The sequence below is a fragment of the Eptesicus fuscus genome, chromosome 17 (genome assembly GCF_027574615.1).
Source record: "Eptesicus fuscus isolate TK198812 chromosome 17, DD_ASM_mEF_20220401, whole genome shotgun sequence".
Taxonomy (NCBI): Eukaryota; Metazoa; Chordata; class Mammalia; order Chiroptera; family Vespertilionidae; genus Eptesicus; species Eptesicus fuscus.
This window is the reverse complement of record NC_072489.1, coordinates 11826352-11841006: the sequence shown is the minus strand read 5'-3', so window position 1 is coordinate 11841006 and position 14655 is coordinate 11826352. Positions and strand designations below refer to the sequence as shown.

The following is a 14655-nucleotide window of genomic DNA, read 5'->3' as shown; positions in this document are numbered from 1 at the left end:
TCTCCACACAGGGACATGCTCACAGGCACTCACGGGCAGAGATGGGTTCCAAGGAGAAGGGGCTGTTCAGGGCTCACTGGCTTCTCGCCCGCAAAAGCTCCCAGCAGCCCCTGTAGTCGCTGCACAGTTCTGGGCCCAGGCTGAGCCATGGCTTCTGTAGGAATGTCAGGGAGGGTGTCTGAGGGGCAGCCGTGTGGCCATGGATAAGCTCTTGCTCTCTGTGGCCTCAGCTTCTTCATCTGGAACCAAGAGCAGTCACTGTCTCCCCCCACCTCCTGGACAGGGTGTTGGTGAGGATTAGGGACCACCGGTGCCCAGTGCCGAGGCAGTTCCTGACGCCAGGGCTCCAGCAAGTTGGAACTGTCATTTTTATGAGAAGGAAGCAGGTGGAGGATTTGTGGGTGCTGCCGAGGGATGTTCATGGGTCCCTGTTCCTCATCCCCTGGGGACTCCATCCTAGCTCCCTGGAGCCTGGATGTCCTCTGAGTCTTGGGCACAGCCAGCTGGCGGGTCTGTGTCATCCATCAGCACTTCCCCTGTTGGTTCCTGAGGAGTTGGGGTCTGTGGCACCAGTTTCATTATCTCAGCCGCACTAGAGTCCCTGTGGGGAGACCGGCACATTACCTACATGAGCTCACTAAGTATCCCCAAGAATCCTGAGAGGGAGGCCTCACCAGTTTCCAGATGAGGAAACCGAGGCTCAGGGCAGGTTGGTGAGGTCCTCAGGGACACCTGCTCACTCGTGTTGGAGCTGAGCTCCTGTCCCTGTCATTGGAGGCCAGGATTTGTGCTCTTTTCTCCACGGTGCTCCCTTCAGGGGAAGGTCATTTCATAATGAGGAAACTGAGGCTCTTAGTGGTTGGGCTTCAAAGCCAGGAAGTGGCAGCTGCACCCCAGATTCAAGACTTCCTTTTCCCTTCCTTCTCTTGTCCCAGTAGGGCCCTTACAAGTTATTTGGGTTTTAGCCTGACCCGGAATTCCACAGGCAAAAGTGTCAATTTTTTTTGCAAAAGAAGGTGGGCTATTCTCTGGGATCCACTATCTGGGCAAAATCTAGTAACTTCCTCTTTGAAACCCCTTTGTAAATGTCCTTAGTGTGGTCCTTGGAAACCTGGCCAGCAGGAATCTCTAGGGTACCCAGTGCAAATCAGGTAGCTGGTTCTGATTCTAGGAGCTTCTGATGGCCGCTGGTAGGGGGAGGGGAAAGGGCCAGTGAATGAACTTGCACTTCTCTGGGACTTCACGAGAGTCAGGCTCTCCACGTGGTCTTCCTTTTCCTTCTATAGCAACCCAGCAAATGTCTCCGCACCTCCCAGGGCCCCTGACCTGCCACCTCCTGGAGCTCCTTCCCAGAGGGGCTGCCGGTCCGCCCTCGCTGAAGCCCCAGTGCGAGTGGAAGACTAGCTTTTCCCCTGTAAGGAGCTCCGCCCCTGCCCCGGAGAGGCCCCTGAGGTGCCTGGTGGAGCCAGAGGCCTGGCCAGCTGGAGTAGACAAGCCCCCAGCCGGGCGGACTGCAGCCAGGTGTGTGTGGCTCTGAGTCCCACAGAGGCAGGCAGGGGCGAGAGGGCCCCAGCGGGTCTGAGCCCTAACAGCCGCAAAGACTGGACATAGTGAAAGGGTATCTCGTGGAGGGCATGACAGCTGTCCCATCTGGCTGGCATGTAAAAGACACTCAAAACCCCTTTGGTGGGTGAATGTAGAGGGCACTGACATGACTCAGGGGTCGACTCTGGGCCTAGGCTTGGGGTTTTCCAGCTCTGCCACTCCTCTCTGCGTGACTCCAGAGTAGGGGCTTAACCTCTCTGTGCCTCATTTCCTCATCTGGAAAGTAGGGACAGAGAACCTGCCTCACTGAGCGATGAGGCATTCAGTGAAGTAAGCCCTCTAAATCCTCAGCCTGGACCGTTAGTGCTCCACGCAAATGGGTCGATGGTGAGCCAGCAGACAGAGGTGAGTGAGGGAGCTAGCCCCGAGGGCTGTGCCACATGGGGCAGTGACATGGTTAGATTGACATTTTAAAAAGAATGGAGGGGACAGCAGGGATTGGGGTTAGGCCAGATTTGGGTTTCATTGGAGGCAGTCCCAAACAGCTGTTGATTAGAGCTCTGTGGGCGGGACCTAAGGTGGCCTCCAGCCCCTAGTTTGTGGCTTCAAGCTGCCAGCATGTGCCATCAGCTGTCAGTCAGCAGACTTCCAAGGTTACATGGGTGCAGGGCAGGTTCGTGCTGGCTGCAAAGACCTTGAATGTCAAACTCAGCTCATAGCATGCCTGGCTACGCAGAGCTGGGTTTCCAGGGTCCCCATGTGGCATGCCTGTCAGTCTTCGGCACCAGCTGAGAATGCAGCCCCCTCCCTGCCTGGAATCTGTTGCCTATAGTCCAGGCCCCTCAACCTCCAGCCTTTGCAGCCTGCCCTGACCCTGAAACCCCTGCCCCAGCTTGGAGCTGAATATAGTCTACAGCCCACTGGTCATTCCTGCCTGAGGTAGAACCCTCCCTGGGTGAGCAGGATGGGGCTGCTGTCCTGGCAGACCCTCTGAGCACGTCTCTCAAGCCTCAGTCCTGCTGCAAACCTGTCTTGTGATCTTGGACAAGTCACTGCCTCTCTCTGAGCAGTTGTTCATTGAACTGTAAAACCAGAGGGCTGGGACAGGGTAGGGGTCACCAACTACAATGATCTCAAGGGTCCCAACAACTCAGTGAAGCTTGGGAGTCTCCCACCATGCAGATGAGGAAGCTCAAAGCACAGAGAGGTTAAGAAACGTATACAGGGTCACAGAGCTCTTGGTGCAGCTGGGATTCAGCCCAACTTCACCTGATATCATTATACGTTTCCCCCCACTACATCAAACTGATACCTACCCAAGTTTGCTGGGCGATCCATTCACTTCATCAGCCAGAGAGTGTTATGCTAGACACTGGCATCCAAAAGTAAATCTGCATTCGAGGAACTGGGGGAACACAGCCCCAGGCTCAGGCAAAGGTCGGAGTCTCCAGGACTCTTCCCTGATGCTGGAGGAGGCAGGCAGGGGAGACTGCCTGGAGGAGGGGGCTGGATCCCTATATAGTGGAGTGGAGGTGAAGGGTTTTCCTGGGGTCTCTGCACAAAAGGGGGCTATAGAGCAGCAGCAGCTCCTCTGTGAAGGCTGGGAGGAGAGAGCTGGACTCTGCACAAGAGCTGAGGCTCATAGCTCACCCAGAGACTGTGGAGGAGCAGGGCTGGGGGCTTGTCTACTCTAGCTGGCCGGGCCTCCGGCTCTGCCAGGCCCTTTGCAGCACCCTGCCTCTTCTGGGGTCCCTCCGGGACCGGAGGCCGGAGCTTTTTATCAGAGGAAAAGCCAGTCTTCTAAAATGCTGAAATATGAAGCTGCCCAGGGTGGTGCCCAGGTGCCACCCTCTATTGCCACTGTCTGTGCCCCTGTCTGATATGGGCCTGACCTCAGACTAGGGCTGGGGTTGGAAGGGAGACACGGATGGATCTGTTCAGTGATGTAATGGGGACAGAGAGGCCCAGAAACCAGCTCAGGGTCATGCAGCATCATCATGGCAGGTGCAGGAGGTGAGCAGGCCGAGCAGGAGGCATCCCTCCCGGGGCTGGGTCCCTCCCCTGGCTCCCACAGAGTCCAAGGGGCTCCTTGTGGATTGTATGTGTTCACCTGTGTGGGTGTGTGTGGCTGCACGTGGACTCGAGGGACCCCTTACCTTGGCCACCCGAGGGGCTTTGCAAGGACAAGTCGGATTGGGAGGGTTGGCAAACTACACCTTGAAGGGTTCCTTTGGTGTTACTCAGGCGGGTGCTTCCCTCCAGCTGGTGTTTGCTCACCAGACTCACACTGAGCTGTGGAGTTTGAGGACAGCCCCGCCCCTGCCCTGGGTCCCAGGTCCAAAGCCTCTGTGACCTTGCAGGGAGGGAGCAGATACTGGGTGGGGCTGCAAGGGCGGCATCTTTATTTGAATCATCGCATCCTGGCCGCCTTCGGGAGTCTTTAGAAATTATCTGGCCCAACCCCTCCGAGCCTCAGATGGGGAAACTGAGGTTCAGAGAGAGAAGGGTGCACCCCAGGGCCTCCCAGCGTGGCGCTCCCAGGCTTTCCGCTGACCTCACTGCTCCAATGCAGGGAATGCATGGTGAGTGTAGCTGCTGTAGGGCAAGACCTGCAGCAAAGTGACCTAGGCTTGGGGCACGGGACACTGGCTGTTTGCAGAAAGGCAGGACTGACCCCAGAGGGGCAGGGACCTGAGCAGGCCTGAGAGCTATCTATGCAGGGCTTAGTTTGCCCTGGTTTTATTCCACCTCCTGTAACCACCGCCTCCTGCTGAGCCTGCCACCATTAGGGCTTCTCCTCCCATCTGTTTACCCTGAGAGCCAAAGAGGCCTGGAGGTTTGCAGGCCTGAGGCCATGGCAGAGAGAATGAATCTCTAGAGTCAGGGCCGATTTGAAGCTGACAAGATGCAAGGGGGTGAGGAAGAAAAGTGGACTTGAGAAAGAGGGCCATCCATATTCCTGGTCAGTCCCCTTCACCGAGCCCAGCGGGGGTTGGCGGCCTGCAGCCTGGAAGGCTGCTGGACCTTTCGTAGCAGGGACAAGTGTCTAGGTGCTTTGAGTGACAAGAGGGCAGGGCGGGCTCTCTGGAGTAGGTGGACCTTCAGCTGGGCCCTGAAGAATGAACTAGACTTTAAACTGAAAACGTTCCACACAAAGGGACCATCTGGGCCAAGGCCCAGCGGCAGGCATACTTGGGGCAAATCAGTGGGGCTGAGACTGGGCAGTGGAGGAATGAGGCTAGAGATGCCCCCTAGAGGCCAGATGGCAGAAGGAGGAGGAAGTATTTTGTACTTCGCTTCTGACTTGCTAAGTGTCCCTGAGCCGATCACTGGCCCACTTCTGTGCCTCAGTTTCCCTTGGATCTCCCTGGGGCTTCAGGCACCTGGGAGCCACAGCAAGGCAGTGCTTCGGTGGAAGGTCAGCCGTTGGGGAGGGTTTAGCGGGCACCAGGATCCTGGGCTTTTTTCCTCCCGCCAGAGTTGGACAGCTGGCCCAGGACATTGCTGCTAGACCCAGGGCATCTCTGGCTGGGAGAGTGGACCTCAAACTTGGGAGGTCTGCCAGGAGTCTCCCCAGTAAAGATAAAGGGAATATCAGCACCCTGGGACAGACCCACCTAGGGACTAAGAAACAGTGCTGAGAGTTTGGGGTAGGCTTCCCCTCTCCTTCCTGCTTCTGGGGAAGAGAGGGAGTAGGTGGCCCTCCCCAAGGCTGTGGGTGGGCTTAGCGCCCAATGGAGAGGAGCTGTGTCAGGCCTGTGATCTGCTGTGGGCTCTGGGTGCCTGGCGCCCTCTGGGTGCGGGCCCTCCGTGGCTCTGGGCTCAGCCCAGGTTGTATTTGCAGCAGCCTCTCGGTCACCCTCTCCTGTCAGGAGAGTGGCAGCCACAGGCTCTTGGATTCCCAGTCCCCGGGATTGCGCAAATCCTCCCGGCAGTCAGCTCAGGCCAGTCCCCTGGGGACCGGCCCGGGTCCCACTTGGGAAGCCCGGACCTCTTCTCTGGAATAATACTGCAACCTCACCACAGCAGGGAGGGCAAGCCGCGCTCAGGCTGAGCTTCTTCGTGACCCCAGCTCCTGTCATGACCCTCGTAATATCCAGTAGGCTTAGCAGGGGCCCATTTTCCAGAGGAGGAAAGTAGAGTCCGAGAAGACACATGGGACTTGCCCAGAGACATGCATTAAGCCAGACTCAAGCCCAGGACTCCAGGCCATGGGTCCAGCTCCTTCTGAGACCGAGCCAGTATTTCTTGCTCAGGCCCCCAGACGGGGGCGGGGAGGGGGGGGCGGGGAGGGGCAGGGCCTGGCAAGAGAAGATGGAGGAAGACCTTTAGGGGGTCGAGAAGCTGGAGGCAGAGGGCCAAGTCACTGTCTCTGCCCCTCGGCTCCAGCCACTTGGATTCGCTGGGTCTTCCAGTGGCAGCGACATTTACCTGGGGGGGAGGGGATGCGGGGGGCAGGCGGGGAGGGCCTCCTCCCTCTTGAATCCAGGTGCTAAAAATAACTAGGCCCAGCTTCCTGGGGCCCCTGCCCAGCCAGTGCCTGCTGGCCTCGGCCACCTTTTTCCTGGGTGCTGGAAGCCGGTTGCTTTTGAGCATGTAGTTCCTATGCTGGGGACTTCCTAGGAGTTGGGACAGCAGTGGCATTGCATGCTCAACTCCTGAGACTGAAGACGGGTCCGTGCAAGGCCTACCTGCTCCCCAGGGCTCCTGCCTGAACGCTGGCACCCATCCTCTTTTCTCCCTGGCCAGGCTGGACACCCCCCCCCCCCAGGGCCCCCCCCCCCCGCTTCCTTGAGCTGCTGGAGTTTTTCCTGGGTTACGTGGACTCTAAGGGGAGGGGAGACTGTGGCTCGCACCCTCAGAGTTATTAGCACTCACCTTGAGTTCTGTACCGTGCCCCACACAGATGTATAGTCGTGGCCCCTGTCCTCACGCTGGGCGTCATCCTGTCACAAAGCTGCCCAGAGGAGCCCAGATTTGGGGGCTGGATACGTTTAAATCCCGCTGTGCGATCTTAGCCTCCGTATTCTCATCTCTGAGGAGAGCAGCTTGACCTTGGAGTGTTATTGCAGGAGTGAAATGAGGTCATGTGCAGAAACGGCCAGATCCAAAGAGCCGGGCCCATGGGCCAGTAGGAGGCCCAGCGCCTCTGGGGCTTGCCTTTCTCTTGCTGGGTAAATAGACCCTGAAACCCCAATACATTTGGTTGATGTGTCTGGACCAGGAGGGGGAGGTCTGCCCATTCCTTGCACCTCCAGAGTGGCCTGCGACCCCTGCCTCCCGGTGTTAGTCCAGTTCTTGCCCTGGGTCAGTGTGGCCAGAACGGTGTTGACATTGGCCTACATGCCCCTGGCTGTGGGGCTAGCCCAGGGGAAATGGAGATGGTTTTCTGAACTCGCCCACTCTGAGAACTGGGGCCAGTGGGTCAGCTCCTCCACACCTCAGTTTCCCCATCTGAAAGTGGGATAATTAGTGGCCCTTACCCATAAGCGTTGTGAGATTAAATTAGGAACGTACGTACTGTGTTTGGAAGCGGGTCTTGCACGGGGTGAGCACTTGGGGTGTGTTAGCCGGTCCTGTAGCAGCAACAGTAGCAGTCGGTGGCAGGAACCGTGGCCACCTGCCATTTGTTGACTGTATTAGTGTCAGATGCTAAGCCCTTTACATACATTATTTAATCTTCGTGGCAACCATATGAAAGGCCCTCCTATAAGCTCTGTGTTCCAGATGAGGGACCCGAGGCACAGAGAGAGCACCCAGTCTGAGAGTGGTACAACTGAAAACCTATCTCAGAGCCCTGCCAGGGTGACCAGCCGCCTGGGTTTGCCTGGGACCATCCCAGTCTTAGAGCTGGAAGTTCCACATCCTGGAGACCTCTCTGTTCCAGGCCCACCAGAGGGTCTAAGCCCGCTGAGCCGGCCCCGTCCTTGGCTACAGGGCTGGCTGCTGCATTCTGGGCTGGGCCCCCTCCCACACCTCATAGATCCCTCTTCCAGCCCCATCACCCTCGCCAGCTGGAGGGCCTGGGTCGTGTCCAGTGCGTCCTGGGCTGCGCCTCACCGGTCCTCAGTCTCACCATGTGCACCGAGAGCTTGGGCACCTCTGCTCCCTGCTTTCTAGAGATGCTGGAAAGTCCCTTAAAGGAGAGAAGGCGAGTGCGCCCCGCCCCAGCCCTGGCTGGGCAGCCTGGAGAGGTAGCACTGGCCCTTCCGGTGCATTGATGGAGAGCGCTGCTGACAAAGGAGAAAGGTCAGCAGGGGGACAGAGCGGACTTGGTGGCGGCCTGCTAGTCTCAGTGCCCTCCCCCCACCCCGGGGACAGGGCTTCCTGGGGGAGGGGCCCCGTGCTCCTTGGGGTCCTGGTCAATCCACATTGACTCACGCAGGCGTGGGGTCAGGGAAGCGGCTGGGGAGATGCCTGAGTCGCCCTTGACACCTCTGTCTCCCTCACCCCCACACCTGACAGTTGGTTTGACACCTTAACCATCTCTGGTTCTGTGTGCCACTTAGTGCCCACATCCTCTCCTGGCATTCAGGTATCACCATCTTCTTGCCTCTCAATGACTGAACCCTTCCCAGCCCTCCACTGCCCCCCATGACTTCCCTCTGTCATCAGGAATAAGGTACAAACTCTGGGGCCGGCATTAAGGCCCTCTTAGTTCAGTGAGGCAGCCCAAAGCTGCCAGTCCTTCCTCAGGCTGCAGTCGACTGCAGACGAGGTCTGAGCCTTCCTGGCCCTCTCTCTGTGCCTGGGCATCTTCTCTCCAGACATGCCTTTCCAGGGCCTAGCCCATAGCTTTTCTCCCCAGAGGCCGTGGGGGCAGATGGAAGAGGTCACGTGTGAGGTTGCAGTGTATGTACCCTGAGTGCCCACCCAGCTTGTCCCGTGTGCCAGCCTCACCTAGGCTGCAGCGCTGAGCCCACTGTGACCAGGAGACCAGCCTGATGCATGGACCACTCCGTGCCGTTCCTCAGACTCGGCCTTGAACTGTCCGCTGCATCTCATGCTCCAGCTCCTGGAGGGGAGGGCAGGAGCCGTCTGTCTCCCCAACTCACAGGAGGCCAAGCCCCCATCAGGGCAGGATATCAGTGGTTAGTGCACAGGCTCTGGGGTCTCATCCCAGCTTCATCCTTTACTAGCTGTGTGACCTCGGGCAGTCACTTAACTTCTCTGAGCCTCAGTGGTGGTTTGTGAAATGTGGGTAACAATAGTCCGTCTGCCACAGGATGGTGAGATTCCATGAAATGACACATGTTAAGTGTTCCCAGGGTCCTGGACCATTTGAGGATTAATAAAGTTAGCTTTCATCATCATTATCGTCATCATTATCAGCACAGGCAGGTCCCATATCCAAGAAGTGAGGGCCCTCCTGCAAGTGGGTGTCTCCTGGTTATTGGGACCCTCCACTTCTGGCCCCCACTGTCCCTCTTTGTCCTTCGTCCTGTCCCTGCACCCCTCTCCCACATTTCCTAAAACCCCAGGAAGACCAGCCCTCCTGGCCTCCTGTTGTCACCCGCCTTTTCCCCTGGGCCCCACGGATGCCTTTGGGTCTGGGGCCAGCATTTATCATCGGTTTCTCCGAGGCCTCTCACAAGTGCCTCGAGAACAGTAGGCGCCTAAGGAGAGTTGGGTTGAACTGATGTTCCCCGAGCCCAAGTCACTTCCGAGAACAACACAGCAATGACTAGCCGGGCCTGTGGGCTCATCCGAAGGCCCTTGAGGGGCATTTCTGAAGCCAGACCTGAGCCCCCTCACACCGGGTCACAGCACGTGTCCACTCTGGCCTCCTGGATTCAGGGGTTTGGGGGCGGGCCGGGGGGGGGGGGGGAGGCGCAGCGCTGGGGTTGGGCCTCTCTGGAGGAAGGTGTTTCAAGGCTGCTTCCTCTCAGGGCCTCTGAGCTGTCGCTCCTCGTTTTGTTTGACCCGGCCCTTTCCCCACCCCCACAGTCCTCTGTTAAATTGTGTTATTATATTTAAACAAATCAATTCCATTGCAGAGTTTTTCCTGTCCTAATGATGAGTTTGCAGCACAAATGCCATTGATTTCTCACAGCCCTGAAAACCAGTTGATGAATAGCACCGGCTTGTCTTTGGAGAGGCACTTAGAGCAGTTCTGCAGGGCCCCTCACCCACCCGTGCACTGTCCCTGTCACCCCCACCCCACCCCACGGCACTGCTGCCTGCAGGGGGCGAGGCTGTGTGACCGAGGGAGGCTGCAGCGGTGGAATGTCATCGCAAGGGCCTGCCCTTGTGCTGGTGAAACAGTCACAGTGGAGATTTTTATTGATTTTGGCCGAAGGCAGGAGCACAACTTACAGGGCAGAGAAGTGGTGCCGTGTGATCTTTGTCCTCCTTACAAGTTCAGAGCTCACGGTCCTGACAGTGACAGCAGCTCTCATTCTAGACCTTGACGGGGCTGCCAGTCACTGCTCTTTTAAAGGGGCGGTCCCCGAGGTCAGAGAGCTGTCCTACTGGAGAGCGGGAACTTCCCTCTGTGAAGTCCTTGGGAACCTCTGCCATCAAAGTCAAGGCTAAACCGCTAGGCAGGGCTTTGCCTTTCAGATCACTGCCAGGAGTCAGGACCTGTTTGAGCTTTTTGATGACCCTAGAGCTTGGGTGGGCAGCTGTTTTTGTTCCCAATTTAGAGGAGGGCAGCCTGAGTCAAGGGCAGCCACTGGATTGGGAAAGGGCTGCTGGTGCTGAGACCAGCCCTGGTGGCCTGAGTGCGGCCTTTGTGCTCCCATCTGTCCCACAGGGAAGCCCCTCTTCCTACCAGACTTTCTCCCACCCGTTCCCCACCCCTGAGCTTTCTGTCTGCTGAGCCCAGACTGCCGTGTGGGTCACTGAGCAGGGGTCTCAGCTCCGTGCCTGCAGCATGCCAGGCAGCCTGTGAACTGGGCTGGGGCAAGGCAGGAGGGCTTGGCAGGGACTGGCACACTGGAAAGTGCCCGCCTCACCTAAACCCGTAAAAGTCACAGGGTTCTAAGAAACTGTACGGGATAGGACTGTGGGCTGAATTTGCCACCGCCTCTCAGGAATTCTAATTCAGGCCTTTGTTTTAGAGACAAGAATGTGTGGCCTGGAGTTGGGAGTGGCTCTTCAAGGTCACACCACTTGGCAATGGTGGAGCAGGGGTTTGAGCTGGAAAGGGGGGGGGGGCAGCTCTCAGGGAGTGCTGCTCCCCTCCCCCAGCAGTCAGGGCTGGGGGCTCAGTTCTAGGGGAGATAGGCCCCTCCCTCAGGAGACCCAGTGGCCCAGCATACCCCCCCCTTTCCCTTTGCCCCCAGTGCGGTTACCCTCCCCCACAGACAAACCTCCTGTCCCTCCTAATCAGGTTAGCCTCCTGCTCCATGCCTGCTCTGCTGAGTTGTACCAGCTGCCTCTAATGGCCTGCCGACCTGGCCCTCTCCTGGCTCTGCGCGTGGGGGAGGGGAAGCTAGGCTAGAGCTGTGTGTGGGAAGGGTGCTCCATTCCCTCCCTCCGTTCAGACCTTTCCGCGCCTTCTAGGATCAAGTCCAAATCCTTAGCTTGGCATCCAGGACCCATCACAACGAGACCCGGCTTGTTCCTCCAGCCTCCACACCCCTGGTGCTCTTTGCCACAGTCTCGGGATGCTATTTGCTACCTCCCTGCCTTTGCATATGTAGGTTCTTTGGCGACCTCCCACCTCCGAAAACTTCTACACGTCCTTCAAAACCCAACTCTTGGGCTGCCTCCCCGCAGGACTCCTGCCCATAGACTCCCACTGGGTGCTCCACTGGTCTGGAACTTAACCATTAATAGTACTGTTGGGTGCATTGCTCCTAGACCTGGATCCCCTTGAGTTCCTGGAGGAAAGGGAGAACGTTCTAGAAGACTATGCATCAGGGTACAGCGTAGAGAAGTGCTCAGTGAATGGGGCCAGCAAAGAAGAGAGGAATGGGGACCAAGGCGAGGGAAAGAGAAAGACAGGAGTGCATGGAACAGCTGCTCCCAGCCCCTCCGCACCACTCCAGCCTACTTCCTGACAGGGAGGTCATTCTCCCCGACACGTGTGGGGCCTGAAATAGACACACGTGGGGCCTTGGTGGGGCACAGTCTCAGGCCAATGTTAAGCAGCCCAGCCCCCCATTCCCTGGGCACTGACGCTCCCTCTCCACCCAGGGCCCTGCCCTGCAGCGCAGACCCCTCCCCCAGCAGTGCCCAGGCCTCTTCGCTCTGTTCCTGCTAACTTTGTTTTATAAATAAACTGTATAAATAGGTTCCTCTGATTCCTCGGGAGCTTGCAGCCGCAGCGTTTAAGGATTGGGGCACTGCTGTAGGCATAATTGTACTACCGAATCCATCAGCTGCCTAATTACCATTCATTTTGCATTTATTTCTGCTAATTAAAAAGAGAGAAACTCCTAACAACTTTTACGTAAATACTATATTTGTTCTATGTTAAGATGGGATGCTAATTTGCTGGTAATTAGCTGATTATCTAATTTTATAGCTATCACACAGGACGGCCCTGTCTCCCCTTCTCACCCCAGATACCACTCGAGGCCTCCCTCCGATCAGGTGTTAGAGGAGAGGGTCAAGGGAGGTCCCCGAGGGTTGATAGAGGGTCTGTCTGAGGCTCGGGGATCACCAGAAGCAGGGCGTGTTGTCCGGGCTCGGGGGGCGCGGTTTGACTGATCGAGCTGGGAGGAATCTTTGGTTCACACACTATTCTGTACAGATGTAGACACTGAGGCTCAGGGAGGCCCAGCATCCCCCAGAAAGGCAGTGGTAGAGACAGACCCCCGGCCACGTGTTTGGGCTACCCCTCCAGCGCTCACCCCACTGTATGGAGCACTGTCAGGAGGAATTTGCAGGGCGATGGCTTTATCTGCAGCTAGAGAAATATCTGGGCCCAACTCCATCCCAAGTGAGGGGAAGAGGTTGCCTGGTCAAAGCCTATGGCGCAAACCAAACCCTCTCGTACCCTTCTGGAAACTTCTGCTTCCTCCCACTTCCCCGTCCAGCACAGGGCTCTGCTCCCACAGCCCCCCGGCTCCCTTTCCAAGCCTCACTCCCCCAGCCGCACCAGCCCGGGCCTGTGCACGGTGGACGCCAGCACGTATGCAAGGCTCTGGTTTCCAGACCGTAACACTATGTATTTTTGTGTGAATTAGAAAAAAAGCCCATAATTTTACAGACTGTATTGCCTTGGCTCACTAAAAAGAAAGTGGTTGGTTCGAAATGATTTAAATAACAATATGTAAATAATTGAGGTGGAACACAGGATGTGGCTTACAGGATCTAGTAACTGAAGTTGGGGACACACTCGGGGAGGGTCTGAGAGCATCAGGTCAGGAGAGCAGGTGGAGGAGGCCAAGGGCAGCAGAGGGACCCCAGGGCAGGGTTGGCCAGTCCCTAGCCTGGTCTGCAGGCCACCACTGCCCCATCCCCTACCCAGGATGACAGGCCCCCGGGGTCATGCCCTCCTCTCCTCGGCCCTGCAATCAGCAGGAATTAGCCCACCACAGAGAAATCACTGGCTTTCAGAGTCAGTTTAAATGGGGCTCTGTTTCGGGGAAGCCAGGAAGTCAGACTGCTGCATCTCACCCCTGTGACCAGGGGCAGATGAGTGACTTTTCGGGGACTCCCTGGCTGGCCCAGCTCCCCAGGCATTGGTGGGTGAGTCCCTGACTGGCCTTTTTCTCTCTCTCCTGAGCAGTCTGTGACGGCCAGTTTTAGACGTAAAGGGAAAATGGCTTTGACTAGGCCAGGTGTCACCTGGGCGGCCAAAGCGGTCAGGGCCAGGGTTGGCATGGCCTGATGGAAATCCCAGAGGTCAGGCTGTGCTTTCTGGAACCTCCGGCTCCTCCTCTGTAAGTTGGAGACTGTCATGCTTTCCTTCCAGGGTTGCTGGGAGGGGCCTCAGAGCCGCGGGCAGAGCGCCCCGGAGAGGAGCGCTCAGTGCAGCTGGTGGAGAGCCCGATGACCCGCCCAGGGCCCCCCTCGGCCACCCACCCGCCCGCCGCCACTGTGTCTGTGCGAGGTGACCCCACTGCCGCCAGCGATCTCCCGCTCATCTGCCCTTTTATCGCCCTGCACACAATCAGGGGAAGCCGGGAAGGCCACGGGGGCTGGGCAGATGGAAAACAAAGAGAGAAAACAAAGGCACTGCTCCGAGGAGGCCAAAAGGCAGGCTGCCTCCTCCCTCTGCTGCCTGGCCAGCCTGGCCCACCAGCGCCTGGCCTTGGCCACCCCCAGGCTGCCGGTGACCTGCCCCACCCCCGTGGAGACGAGCCTCAGACCTCACATGGTGCCTCCACTCGCTGGGTGACCCCTTGACCAGTCACTTCTCCAAGCCACCCTTTTCCTGTTGGTAAAATGAGAGAGTTGGACCGCACGCTGCAGGACCTTCAGCAAACCCGCCCCCTCTCCCTACCCCTGGGCAGGGGTCCCGTTGAGGCTGTTCAATTCATCTCTAGGACACCCCCCAGCCTCAGAACGTCAAGGTGGGCCCACTTCTGCCCCTAGAGAGGACCCCAGCGTGCCCTGGCGGAGCAAGGCAAGCACGAGGCCCTACACTATCAAGATCTCGGTATCTCGGTGCGGGTCTGTAAGCATTCGTGTGGAACGGAGGAATGGTTTAATCAGAGGGGGCTTAACCCGCGTCGGCCCTTGGTGGCTGCTGCTGCTGGAGCCTTGAGAGACGGACACTCTCCCGGGCCCTCCAGGGCAGCAGTGAGGAGGAGGTTCCTAACAGCACCGGGCGAGGCCAGGCTATCTGGGCCATGCTGTGTGACCTTGGGCTGCTTTCTAAACCTTTCTGTGTCTGTATTCTCATCTGTTAAAATGGGTATAGTGCCTACCTCGTAGGTTGTGGTTAGATTGAGTGAGTTAATTCACATACAGTACGTTGAACACTACCAGATGAAGGTCTACAATGTGAGGTACCGCTCTTGTCATCAGTTTCAGCACTCTCACTGGTTAGGGGTGGACATACCGGGTCACCACAGAGCTTCAGCCTCCAAGCCCCTCCCCTGCACTGCGTGGCCAGGGTGGGCGTTTTCCTGGCAGCTGCGGAGGGTGCCAAGTGGGAGGGCAGGTTGCTGGGAGGTGCGTTTCTGGGTAAGCATTTCCGGTAGCGGTTGA

At 57.7% G+C, this 14655-nt stretch overlaps 1 protein-coding gene across 4 annotated transcripts in view; it reads left to right on the top strand.

Moving 5' to 3' along the window:
• The window catches only part of ZMIZ1 (zinc finger MIZ-type containing 1), a 219785-nt gene that overhangs the window by 46162 nt on the left and 158968 nt on the right, over positions 1-14655 (top strand). The window lies entirely within an intron of this gene.